This window comes from Callorhinus ursinus, unplaced genomic scaffold, assembly GCF_003265705.2.
Source record: "Callorhinus ursinus isolate GAN/ISIS: 27379988/994484 unplaced genomic scaffold, GSC_fseal_2.0 scaffold6, whole genome shotgun sequence".
Taxonomy (NCBI): Eukaryota; Metazoa; Chordata; class Mammalia; order Carnivora; family Otariidae; genus Callorhinus; species Callorhinus ursinus.
Genome location: NW_027397068.1, coordinates 62421889 through 62435009, shown reverse-complemented (window position 1 = coordinate 62435009; position 13121 = coordinate 62421889).

The window sequence follows — 13121 nt, the reverse complement described above, 5'->3', positions numbered from 1 at the left end:
TTTTGGGATACAGTTCCTTCTAACAGATCAAAATATACCCTAAATCACTAGTGTATGGCTTTGTTCTAGTCTCCTGCCTGATCACATTCTCTCCCTTTTTTTTTAAATCTTCTTCTTTCTTTTTTCAAACAACTTCTTATTGTATCAATTCCTTTTATAAAATCTTTTATAATTTTCATCTTTACAGTCATCTTCCATCCCTTCATTGTATCAACCCTTATTTTGTACATATATAAGTCTTTCTTCCTTTAAAATTTTAGGAGGCACTTTTTTCTAACAGACCCAAATATGCCCAAAATCTAGTGTGTGGCACTGATCTATGCACTAGCCTGATCATATTTGATCATATTCGGGTTTTTTTTGTATTGTTCTGTTTTTGTTTTTATCTTTTTCTTTTTGTTTTTTTTTTTCTTTCTTTCTTTTCTCTTTTTTCTTTCTTTCCATTTCTTTTTGCCTAGTTTCAGGTGTTTTCTGATTTCTATAGAGTATATTTGCTGGGGATGTTGTTAACCTGTTAGCATTTTGTTCTCTCATTCATCTGTTCTCCTCTGGACAAAATGACAAGACAAAAAAAATCACCTCAGCAAAAAGAACAAGAGGTAGTACCGTCTGCCAGGGACCTACTCAATATGGGCATTAGTATGATGTCGGACCTAGAGTTCAGAACCATGACTTTAAAGATACTAGGTGGGCTTGAAAAAAGCGTGGAAGTTATTAGAGAAACCCTTTCTGGAGAAATAAAACAACTAAAATCTAACCAAGTCAAAATCAAAAAGGCTATTAATGAGGTGCAATAAAAAATGGGGGCACTAACTGCTAGGATAAATGAGGCAGAAGAGAGAATCAGCGATATAGAAGACCAAATGATGGAAAATGAGAGGCTGAGAAAAAGAGAGATAAACAACTACAGGATCACGAGGGCAGAATTTGAGAGATAAGTGATACGATAAGACGAAACAACATTAGAATAACTGGGTCCCAGAAGAAGAAGAAAGAGAGATGGGGGCAGAAGGTATACTGGATCAAATAATGGCAGAGAACTTCCCTAATGTGAGGAAAGAAACGCATCAAAATCCGGGAGGCACAGAGAACCCCTCTCAAAATCAATAAAAATAGGTCAACACCCCGACATCTAATAGTAAAACTTATGAGTCTCAGAGACAAACAGAAAATCCTGAAAGCAGCTCGGGAGAAGAGATATGTAACCTACAATGGTAGAAATATTAGATTGGCAACAGACCTATCCACAGAGACCTGGCAGGCCAGAAAGGACTGGCATGATACCTTCAGAGCACTAAACGAGAAAAATCTGCAGCCAAGAGTACTATATCCAGCTAGGCTGTCATTGAAAATACAAGGAGAGATCAAAAGCTTCCAGGACAAACAAAAACTAAAGGAATTTGCAAACACGAAACCAGCCCTCCAAGAAATATTGAAAGGGGTCCTCTAAGCAAAGAGAGAGCCTAAAAGCAGCACAGATCAGAAAGGAACAGAGACAATATACAGTAACAGTCACCTTACAGGCAATACAATGGCACTAAATTCATACCTTTCAATAGTTACCCTGAAGGTAAATGGGCTAAATGTCCCAATCAAAAGACACAGACTATCAGATTGGAGTAAAAAACAAGACCCATCCATATGCTGTCTGCAAGAGACTCATTTTAGACCCAAACACACCCCCACATTGAAAGTGAGGGGGTGGAAAACCATTTACCATGCTAATGGACCCCAAAAGAAAGCTGGGGTGGCAATCCTTATATCAGACAAATTAGATTTTAAAACAAAGACTGTAATAAGAGATGAGGAAGGACACTATATCCTACTTAAAGGGTCTATCCAACGAGAAGATCTAACAATTGTAAATATCTATGCCCCTAACATGGGAGCAGCCAATTGTATAAGGCAATTAATAACAAAAACGAAGAAACACATTGACAGCAATACATAATAGTGGGGGACTTTAACAACCCCCTGACTGAAATGGACAGATCATCTAAGCAAAAGATCAACAAGGAAACAAAGACTTTAAATGACACACTGGACCAAATGGACTTCACAGACATATTGAGAACATTCCATCTCAAAGCAACGGAATACACATTCTTCTCTAGTGCCCATGGAACATTCTCCAGAATTGATCACATCCTAGGTCACAAATCAGGTCTCAACCGGTACCAAAAGATTGGGATTATTCCCCACATATTTTCAGACCACAATGCTTTGAAATTGGAACTCAATCACAAGAGGAAAGTCGGAAAGAACCCATATACATGGAGGCTAAAGAGCATCCTACCAAGGAATGAATGGGTCAACCAGGAAATTAAAGAAGAATTAAAAAAATTCTTGGAAACTAATGAAAATGAAAACACAACTGTTCAAAATCTTTGGGATACAGCAAAGGCAGTCCTGAGAGGAAAGTATATAGCAATACAAGCCTTTCTCAAGAAACAAGAAAGGTCTCAAATACACAACCTAACCCTACACCTAAAGGAGCTGGAGAAAGAACAGCAAATAAAGCCTAAACCGAGCAGGAGAAGAGAAATAATAAAGATCAGAGCAGAAATCAATGAACTAGAAACCAAAAGAACAGTAGAACAGATCAACGAAACTAGGAGCTGGTTCTTTGAAATAATGAACAAGATTGATAAACCCCTGGCCAGACTTATCAAAAAGAAAAGAGCAATGACCCAAATCCACAAAATCATGAATGAAAGAGGAGAGATCACAACCAACACCAAAGAAATACAAACAATTATAAGAACATATTATGAGCAACTCTATGCCAGCAAATTAGATAATCTGGAAGAAATGGGTGCATTCCTAGAGATGTATCAACTACCAAAATTGAAGCAGGAAGAAATAGAAAACCTGAACAGACCTATAACCACTAAGGAAATTGAAGCAGTCATCAAAAATCTCCCAAGAAACAAAAGCCCAGGGCCAGATGGCTTCCCAGGGGAATTCTATCAGACATTTAAAGAAGAATTAATACCTATTCTCCTGAAACTGTTCCAAAAAATAGAAATGGAAGGAAAACTTCCAAATTCATTTTATGAGGCCACCATTACCTTGATCCCAAAACCAGACAAAGACCCCATCAAAAAGAACTATAGACCAATATCCTTGATGAACATGGATGCAAAAATTCTCACCAAAATACTAGCCAATAGGATCCAACAGTACATTAAAAGGATTATTCACCATGACCAAGTGGGATTTATCCCTGGGCTGCAAGGTTGGTTCAACATCCGCAAATCAATCAACGTGATACAATACATTAACAAAAATAAGAACAAGAATCATATGATCCTCTCAATAGATGCAGAAAAGGCATTTGACAAAGTACAGCATCCTTTCTTGATCAAAACTCTTCAGAGTATAGGGATAGAAGGTACATACCTCAATATCATAAAAGCCATCTATGAAAAACCTACAGCCAATATCATTCCCAATGGGGAAAAGCTGATAGCTTTTCCCCTAAGGTCAGGAATGCGGCAGGGATGTCCACTATCACCACTGCTATTCAACATATTATAAGTTTATTATTATTATTAGCCACAGCAATCAGACAACAAATAGAAATCAAAGGCATCCAAATAGGCAAAGAGGAAGTCAAACTCTCACTCTTTGCAGATGATATGATACTGTATGTGGAAAACCCAAAAGACTCCACCCCAAAACTGCTAGAACTCGTACAGGAATTCAGTAAAGTAGCAGGATATAAACTCACAGCACAGAAACCAGTGGCATTCCTATACACCAACAACAAGACAGAAGAGAGACAAATCAAGGAGTTGATCCCATTTACAACTGCATCCAAAACCATAAGATACCTAGGAATAAATTTAACCAAAGAGGCAAAGGATCTGTACTCAGAAAACTATAAAATACTCATGAAAGAAATTGAGGAAGACACAAAGAAATGGAAAAACGTTCCATGCTCATGGATTGGAAGAATAAACATTGTGAGGATGTCAATGCTACCTAGAGCAATCTACACATTCAATGCAATCCCCATCAAAATACCACCCATTTTTTTCAAAGAAATGGAACAAATAATCCTAAAATTTGTATGGAACCAGAAGGTTCCAGAACCAGAAGAGACCCCGACTAGCTAGAGGAATATTGAAAAAGAAAAGCAAAGCTGGCGGCATCACAATTCCATACTTCCAGCTCTATCACAAAGCTGTCCTCATCAAGACAGTATGGTACTGGCACAAAAACCGACACATAGATCACTGGAACAGAATCGAGAGCCCAGAAATGGACCCTCAACTCTATGGTCAACTCATCTTTGACAAAGCAGGAAAGAATGTCCAATGGAAGAAAGACAGTCTCTTCAACAAATGGTGTTGGGAAAATTGGACAGCCACATGCAGAAGAATGAAACTGGACCATTTCCTTACACCACACACAAAAATAAACTCCAAATGGTTGAAAGACCTAAACGTGAGACAGGAATTCATCAAAATCCTAAAGAACACAGGTAGCAACCTCTTCGACCTCAGCCGCAGCAACTTCTTCCTAGAAACATTGCCAAAAGCAAGGGAAGCAAGGGCAAAAATGAACTATTGGGATTTCATCAAGATCAAAAGCTTTTGCACAGCAAAAGAAACAGTCCACAAAACCAAAAGACAACCGACAGAATGGGAGAAAATATTTGGAAATGACATATCAGATAAAGGACTAGTATCCAAAATCTATAAAGAACTTATCAAACTCAACACCCAAAGAACAAATAATCCAATCAAGAAATGGGCAGAAGACATGAACAGACATTTTTCCAAAGAAGACATCCAAATGGCCAACAGACACATGAAAAAGTGCTCAACATCCCTCAGCATCAGGGAAATCGAAATCAAAACCTCAATGAGATACCACCTCACACCAGTCAGAATGGCTAAAATTAACAAGTCAGGAAACGACAGATGTTGGCGGGGATGCGGAGAAAGGGGAACCCTCCTACACTGTTGGTGGGAATGCAAGCTGGTGCAAATACTCTGGAAAACAGTATGGAGGTTCCTCAAACAGTTGAAAATAGAGCTACCATATGATCCAGCAATTGCACTACTGGGTATTTACTCCAAAGATACAAATGTAGGGATCCAAAGGGGTACGTGCACCCCAATGTTTATAGCAGCAATGTCCACAATAGCCAAACTGTGGAAAGAGCCAAGATGTCCATCGACAGATGAATGGATAAAGAAGAAGTGGTATATATACACAATGGAATATTATGCAGCCATCAAAAGGAATGAAATCTTGCCTATTTGCAATGTGGATGGAACTGGAGGGTGTTATGCTGAGTGAAAAAAGTCAATCAGAGAAAGCCATGTATCATATGACCTCACTGACCTCACTGATATGAGGAATTCTTAATCTCAGGAAACAAACTGAGTGTTGCTGGAGTGGTGGGGGGTGGGAGGGATGGGGTGGCTGGGTGATAGACATTGGGGAGGGTATGTGCTATGGTGAGCGCTGTGAATTGTGCAAGACTGTTGAATCACAGATCTGTACTTCTGAAACAAATAATGCAACATATGTTAAGAAAAAAGAAAAAAAAGAAGATAGGAGGGGAAGAATGAAGGGGAGTAAGTCGGAGGGGGAGACGAACCATGAGAGACGATGGACTCTGAAAAACAAGCTGAGGGTTCTAGAGGGGAGGAGGGTGGGGGGATGGGTTAGCCTGGAGATGGGTATTGAGGAGGGCACGTTCTGCGTGGAGCACTGGGTGTTATGCACAAACAATGAATCATGGAACACTGCACCAAGAACTAATGATGTAATGTATGGTGATTAACATAACAATAAAAAAATAAAAAAAAGAAAAAGTTCTTAATGAACTAACATTGGTTTAAAAGAAAAATGACAGTGAGGAGGGCTTTGTCTTTGACAAAGGCTAATTCTATAAAACTAAAAGTAACTGTAGCCAAATATTGCATATTTGTTACAGCAACACTACCTGATCAGGTTGTTCAATACCTTCTCCTTTAGAAGGAAAGTGTGTAGCAAGGCAAAACCATTTTCAGCTCAAATTCACACATTTTGGTCGCACGATAGGGTAGGATTTATTTGAAAAATCCATTTCCCCTGAAAAAAATCCAGAAGTTTTACTATTTTTAGTTCCTTCATATACAGAATCTTCATTTTATTGCTTCCTCAGGGACAGATACCATATCTTCCACTTATTCTCCAGTCATCCATTCAATAAGCATATACTGAATAAGTACTATTCTAGGCACTAGGAACAATAAGCCCTAAGCAAACCAGACAAGCCTCTGCCCTCACACTGTGGTGCAGGGGATACCACTTATGCAAATGTATACGATGTCAGGTGCTATGAACAACAGAGCAGGATAAGGGGATTGACAACGTTGGGGCAAGGGCTATTTTATACAGAGAAGTCCTCTCTGCAGATAGCATTTGAACAGAGATCAGAACAAACTTCTGGTGTATTTTGAAAGAACCAACAGAATTTGCTGGTGGAATGTAGAAGTGGGGAGCAAGGAAAACAGAAGAGGATGAATCCAAGGCTTGAAACTGGTAGAATGGAGACACCACTGACAGAGATGGGAAGTCTGTTTGAAGAGTAGGGTCATGGTTAGTAGGGGGTGGGGAGCTTGGAACATGACTTCGATTTTGAATATTTTATTGTTGAGATGCCTATGGAATATCCAAGTAAAAATACTTACTGTGCAATGGCATATATGAACCTAATATTTAGTGGGACATTGGGGCTGGCAATACACATCAGCATGTCCATGTATTTAGGCAGAAGGTTTGAGGAAATCGCCCAAGAGGTAGAAGCAAATGGGAAAGAGAAAAGACCCAAAGATAAGTCCTTAGGTCCACCAGGGATGACAAGCAAATTCAGAAGACAACAGCGAACCAACAATTAGATCCCACTTCACACCCATGAAGTTGGTTATTATTTTGTAAAAAAGGAAAATAATGAGCTAGTGAGACTATGGAGAAATCCAGGCCCCTTGTGCTGGTGGGAATGTAAAATGGTGCAGCAACCACTGTGGAAAGTTTTGGTGTCAAAAAGTTAACATAGCATTACTGTATATGATCCTGCAATTCCTCCTTGGGATATATACCCCAAAAGAATCGATAACAGAATCAAACAGATATTTGTACCCCCATGTTTATAGCAGCATTATTCACCATCACCAAAAGGGAGAAATAATTCAGCATCCACCAACAGATGAATGAATAAACAAAATGTACTATCTACATACAATGGGATGTTATTCAGTTACAAAAAGGAATTAAGTTCTGGCACATGCTACAACATGGATGAATCTTAAAAACACTATGCTAAGTGAAATAATCCAGAATCAAAAAGACAAATATTGTATGATTCCACTTATAGGAGGTATCTAGAATAAGCAAATTCATAGAGACAGAAAGTAGAATAGAGGAGGGGAAAATGGAGGTTTATGGCTTAATGGTGACAGAGTTTCCATTTTGGGCGATAAAATGGTTGGAAGTATAAAGTGGTGATGGTTACATAGCAGTGTGAATATACACGATACCGCTGAACTGAAGGCCTGTTAACATGGTAAACTTGATGTTATGCGTATTTCACAATAAAAAAATTAAAAAGAAAGAACAATAAAAGAAACTGAGGAATGGCTACTGAAGTAGGAAGAGAACCAAGAAAGTGGAGGCCAGAGGAAGGATTTCACAAAGATGGAAATGATCATAAGGGTTAGAGGCTAGGGGAGGTTGAGCAGGATGGTTGAGAAATGATGGTGGAAGTGGATGGACCAAGCATGATAGTCTGTGATATTAGCCTAATTAAAATAGTCATTGTCCTTGGAAGTTTCATTCAATTTCCACTAACTAATGGTATCAGCACCAATCTTGGCATATTAGGGCACGGTGTGACTTATAACTCATGGCTGCAGAATAACAGAAAGTGCAAGAGAGATCAGACAGACAAACAAAAACAGTCAAAAATACTGTAGCACAGACACCGTTTTTACCGGGCCTAACATTTCATGCCTTCATTCCCTGACCTCGAAAGTATGAAATTAATCTATCTTAAAAGAAAATAGGGGACAGGGTGCTGATTGAAACTAATCAATCAAGTTGGGAGGTGATTAATAGAGGGCAGTCTTGTATGTGCTGCAGGCATATCTACAATGCAGGTTGAGAAGTGGTCATTTTATAGTTCATTACATATCCGTGTGATGTTATTTATTGTTTACTTAAGCAATAGCAATTGAAGCACAGGCCAATTCCTGGGGATTAATGACCCTCTGGGAGAGTCCATTACCCCTGGACATGAACCACAGTCAGTTTGGTTTTTCCAGGAAAATCCCTTTGAAAACTATTTGTTCTCTATCCCTTGTCATCACATTTAAAAACAATATATTAGACATTCCTTTAGTGTAAGGTCATGGAACTATGCTAACAGGGCTATACTTTTGAAAATAACAGCTTCATTAAGATAATAGGGGAAGAAAAGCTACAAAGACCACCTCTTGAAGGTCTTTGAGTTTATCCTACTGTAGAGAGCAACCTACGAGAAAAAGGGAGTCAAAATGCACTTAAGATTTTTCTGTGGTCCCAGTTTTGAAACTATGTTTTAACTTAAGAATTTTCAGGGTTTGAGGACTTCCGAGTATCTCCAAACAAGTTTCAAGTATGAAGGGGCTCATAAGTCTTGTACTTTCTCTTGGTAAGAGTACAAAGGAAAAAAAATAAAGAAAATGTTAACAGAATTAACGTGATTAAAATACTGGCCGAATTATGAGGCTCAATCTGGAGGCAGCCAGCAGATTGCCTCAGAGGCTGAAATAGTTCTTATGGTTTATACTTATAAAACTGAAATTCTACTTTCCCATTACACTTTCCAAAGCAATAAATAACCCATATTTACTGAGGCAGGCATAATCCTGATCATTACCAAGACAAGGGTCAGAGAATGTAAAAGCTGGGCAGAACCTGCCATCCCCAAGGTCAGGAGAGGTAACATCACTTGATTAAGGACAAAGAGAAGTCAAGTCTTCTCTGTTTCTACTCTATAGTTACTTTTACCCTAGCTTTGCAGATACCATTTAATAGTAAGAATAATAACACACACACACACACACACACACACACATGCTATGTGCCAGGTATTCTAAGAACACATAAGACTTGTTTAATCTTCACTGTCATACTATGATCTGGGTATTACTATTACTATCCCCATTTCACAGATGAAGAATACTTAGGCAAAGAGATTTTAAATAACTTCCGCAATGTTACCTAGCTGGTAAATGGAAGAATCAATGTCTGAAACCTAGGCCATTGGGCCCCACAGCTTGTGTCTTTAACCACTATCCTAATGGAGATCAGGGAGGAAATTATCTTGTCTACCCTCCATTTCTAGCATCTATTTTAGCTTTCAAAAAAAAAAAAATCAACACAGAGTACTGGGCTGGCTGAGTTGGTACAGGATGCAACCTTTGATCTCAGGGTTGTAAGTTCAAGCCCTGCAGGCTTGAACTGACCGTAGAGATTACTTAAAAATAAAATCTTAAAAAAATTTAAAAATTAAAAATATAACACTTATGCTTATTATGTGTTCTAAATATTAACTCATTGAATCCTCGTGATAACCCCACTGAACATTTTTATCGCCATCCTCAATTTACAGATGAGGGAAACGAAGCAGAGAGAGGGTAGGTGAATGACCTACCTCACAAAACTGGGGACCTTCACGGAGCTGAGATATATCCTCAGTTTCTCTCCAGAGTAGGTATCCTTGTCAGGACACACTGTGTCTCTCTTTCCCAAAGTCCCCAACACCCAAACCCGGTGGCCCTTCTATCATAACCCTGTCTTCCTTCTTCCATTTCCCAACTGACCCCTGATACTTGTTAGATATCTCATCACCACTACACAAAGGGAAAAAAAGAGTACAGAAGCATTTCTAGACCATTTCAGTACATTGAATCAATTTCTACTAAATTCATGTACATGTATTTGATACAGTTGCTGGGTAGAGGTAAACTAAGATGAGGAGACAGGAGAGGAGCCAAGAAAAGAGAAAGTGAGAAAAGGACCACTGACAACTTCTGTTCAAACTCCAGGTACAATAGTAATAGTTAACACTGATTTATTAAGACCTTACTTTAATAAGCTTAGCCTGGCACTGTATAAAGTTTATACTCATGTAGTTTGTTGCAGGTAATTTCCATGACAACCTTTTGGGGGTAGAGAATACTTGTATTCTCATCTCACAGATGAGAACACTGAAGCCTAGACAGGTTAATTAACTTGCCAACGTCTCAGAGCCAGAAAGGTGCAGGGGCAGGATTTGAATGCAGGTCATCTGACTCTAGAGTCTGTAATCCCTACCACTGTACCCTACCACAGCTGCTGGGGAATCCTGAAAAGCTATGTGCGCAGAGAAGCCTGTGGTGATGGTGGAGGATGGGCAGCAGAGGAGAGTCCTTGGTTTGTGACTATCCCAGTCCATTTCACCTCAAAACAACGGCCACGTCACTTGGTGGCTCTCCTTGTGAGAGTCACACCATATGTGAATGTCCTTCCATACCCATGAGTCCAAATACTGCATAGTGAACACTCAAAATTTCTTACTGAGTCCCATGTTTCCAAGACAACTTTTAGCTTAGACACCATCACAGGCTGAATTGTGTCGTCCTCAAATTCATATGTTGAAGCCCCCAGTAGCTCAAAATGTAATTCTACTTGGAGACAGGGTCTTTAAAGAGGTGAGTTATAGTAAGGCCATCAGAGTGGGTTCTAATCCAATCTGGCCAGTGTCCTCATAAAAGTAGGATATTTGGACACATAGAGAGACACCAGCAATGTGCACACACAGAAAAAAGGACATATAAGGACACAGCAAGAAGGTAACCATTTGCAAGCCAAAGAGAGAGGCCTAAGGAGAAACCAAGCTTGATGACACCTTGACCTTGGGTTTCCCAGCATTCAGCATTGTGAGAAAATAAATTTCTGTTGTTTAAGTCACCCAGTCTGGATATTTTGTTAGGGCAACACCAGCAGACAAATACAGACACGAAATTTAATAGTCCTAAAGTTTGATCCAGAGCTGAAACATTTAATATTGATCCAGAGCTTAAACATTTAAGTGTGAAATATTTTAAAATACTTTGCTATGTCACCATCAAGGATGGAGATTCTTTCTCATCCTTTTTTGAAGTTATGAGCATCCTACTTGTCCATCTGACTTCTAAAACTTCTAGGGGTGCCTCGTGTTTCATTTGATGCAGACTCACTTTTCCCCTCAGGAAGATTTTAAATTAAATCCCCTCCTAAGTTATCCAGAGTATTCTCAAAGAATATTTGTAAAATGTATTTGACATTTCAATGCAAATTGCAAGTGAATATTTAGTAGCCGATCCGACATCTGGAACTCAATTACTGTCTCGCAAAGAAGGAGAGAGACCTATGATGCTTGAGACTCATTATGAAATAAGATTGGACTCAACTCCATATATTTCTTTTGTTGTTGTTAATAGCAGAGTATGTAGATTCACCTTTTAGGAACAAAACTGTGAAGCATCTAAATCAAATTTAGTTCCTTTCAACAAGAGTTTATCAAGCATTTAATATGTGGTAGGGGCAGGTATATAATATTTTAATGTGGCCGTTGTGACACTGGGCACTGGGATTGGGAAAATGTGAGTTGACCTTGAAGTCACTTTAATTAGAAACAAAATATTGTGTGCATCTGTTTTTTTAAATCAAGTAATAGTTGTAGTAGAGACTCCATCACATCTTTCCTTTCTGATGAACACGAGGGTGAGGAGGAGAGCACCAGCGATGTGGAGGTGAGGCGGAGGCGGGTATGGGACCAGTGTGTGGACAGGAGTGCTGCTCAGGGTTTGTGTCAGACTTCGTTTTCCACTTAATATTTGGTGATGAGAAACTTTACACTTTGACTCAACCCTGTCTGAACAAATAAATCAGAATGTTCCATGGAGGCCAGGCCCATATTACCCTGGAGATACAATGAGGGCTAACACTCACTCTACTACTAAGACACATAGAATCTGAAACGATATTCCCTCTACACAAATCCACTTGTTTGATAGGGACAAATTCCATTCAGTTGGAATAGGGAAAAAGGAAGACAGAGGAAGAAAGTATCGTGATTCACAAGCTATGATTACCAGAACCTTCATCTCTTTCTACAACCAGGTTTAGAACACCGGCATCTTGGGAAAAGGGATGGGAGTGAGTAAAAGGAGGGTAGGAACCACAATTACAACCACGGGGGGGGGGGGGGTGTAGCAAACAGTAGGATGTGTCATACCCACTGCTTATCCTGAAGTCAGAAAATTGTAAAGAGAGCATTTAGAGCACCAACATCATCTTGAAAGCCAACAGTGACATATTTAGGGAATGTTTTTCACCGAGTTGCCATGAAGAGCAGCCTGTAAGCCTCAACTTACCGTTTTTTACCCTCCTTTAAGGGCTGTAGGCACCATTCAGAAGCCTTGATTTATCCTCAAGCCACTTACCTGATAAAAGGTCTTGGAAATAAACTAACATTTCCCCCTAAGAAAGAGCTGCTATTTTTAAGTAATTTTCAAATTTTAGGAAGGCTACTCTCCCCATTCTACAAGTCTGTGATGACTTTCAAATGTCTAAGGATTTGTGAGCCATGTTTTTATAATTTCTGTTAATGACCTTAGTTTCAGTGACAATCCCTAATGAATTGTTGGCATTGCTTCCATTAGGATGCACACTAGCTCCTAAAGAAGGAACACCTCCTCCCAGCCCATTAAGTCCTCTGAGGTCTGAAATTTAATTTTTAAAAGATGTTCACTTTTTAAAACATATTGCAAAATAAACTTTCAAAGGCCTATAATAATTGTGATTTAAAAAATCACAACAGAACGTGAAAAGTCTCTTAACATCTCTTACAGTCTACTGCATTTGAAGCTACTTCATTCATAAAAACAATGAACAAAACCCCAAAACCCTCAAAGCACCCAATAAGTTAAATTTTTAAAAAATTCATGGCAAAAAAAAATCACGGCCGCCCCATTTCATATCAGATATAGGATTAACACTGCCCAAAGAATAGTGCATAAAATCATCTGTTTTATGGTTAACCCAATTAATCA